This window comes from Nansenia antarctica, assembly GCF_963989245.1.
Source record: "Nansenia antarctica genome assembly, chromosome: 20".
Taxonomy (NCBI): domain Eukaryota; kingdom Metazoa; phylum Chordata; class Actinopteri; order Argentiniformes; family Microstomatidae; genus Nansenia; species Nansenia antarctica.
Window position 1 is genome coordinate 2,357,930 of NC_137693.1, and position 1,595 is coordinate 2,359,524.

The following is a 1,595-nucleotide window of genomic DNA, read 5'->3' on the forward strand; positions in this document are numbered from 1 at the left end:
CACACATGGCAGTAATAGACATGCTTCAACAAGCCTTCCTGCAGATATTGACCACAGTGTTGGGTTATTGATGAAGGACAAACTGTTCTCGGTCGAAGATATAGTCGGGCCATGATCGTTTGATATTCTTACAACCGTACGTGTTGCTCGACAGCAACCAGGGTTATTGTTATTCAGGCACGGAAAACGGTTCGATACGTAACAAGGTCTTATTGGAGATTCATAAAAAATTAGACGGGGTAGGAATTATAGAAAGGCAAAGAGCACATCCATACTCCGATCATTTCCATGCCAACGTGATCATTTTGCGGAACTTACAGTCCTGCTAAGTTGTGTGGGTTCATCCCTATGTTCCCCAGCTAAGTGTGTGGGTTCATCCCTATGTTCCCCATGTTCCCCAGCTAAGTTGTGTGGGTTCATCCCTATGTTCCCCGGGTCCTATGTTCCCCTGGTACCATAGCTCCCTCCTGAAAAAGGGAGGGACATTTTTTTATTATTCTGAATAATGTCACCGATCGTCCATATAGAACAACCGTGGGCGACTCTGATCGGCCCTACCCGATCAGACCCTTTTTCAGAGCAGGGAACAAAGGACCCTTTTTCGGGAGCGGGGAACCTTAGGGAGCTGGGAACATAGGACCCTTTTTTGGGAGCGGGGAACCTTAGAGAGCGGGGAACATAGGACCCTTTTTTGGGAGCGGGGAACCTTAGGGAGCGGGGAACATAGGACCCTTTTTTGGGAGCGGGGAACCTTAGAGAGCGGGGAACATAGGACCCTTTTTTGGGAGCGGGGAACCTTAGAGAGCGGGGAACATAGGACCCTTTTTTGGGAGCGGGGAACCTTAGGGAGCGGGGAACATAGGACCTGGGGAACATAGGACCCTTTTTCGGGAAGGGGGGAACCTTAGGGAGCGGGGACCATAGGACCCTTTTTTGGGAGCGGGGAACCTTAGAGAGCGGGGAACATAGGACCCTTTTTTGGGAGCGGGGAACCTTAGGGAGCGGGGAACATAGGACCCGGGGAACATAGGACCCTTTTTCGGGAGGGAGCTAAGGTTCCTTACGAACATAGGATCCAGGGAACATAGGACCGAGGGAACATAGGACCCAGGGAACATAGGACCCAGGGAACATAGGACCCGGGGAACATCGGTACGCTCCCAGTTGTGTTACTCTGTTGTGACTGAAGACACAATTACATTCCAAGTCCTCTTGTCTCATTATGAGAGGTGTCCTTCACATTCCGTCTCCTCATAATAACTGCAGCAACACGTTTCACAGCTAGCGGCTCACTAGCTAGCAGGACCTTTAAGAGCTAGCTGTTAACAGACTGCAGTACCTTTCAGAGCTAGCTGTTAACAGACTGCAGTACCTTTCAGAGCTAGCTGCTAGCAGACAGCAGGACCTTTAAGAGCTAGCTGCTAGCAGACAGCAGTATCTTTCAGAGCTAGGGGCTAACAGTCTCACTGCCTACTCATTTTTAAAACCAAGGGTTCAAAGCAACGGCAAAGTTTTTCTTTCAAGCCTTTGAAAGTTCTGGCAGTGAAATGTGCTAGTTAAAAAAAAATGGCACGATTTAAAAGAGGCAGCTGTAT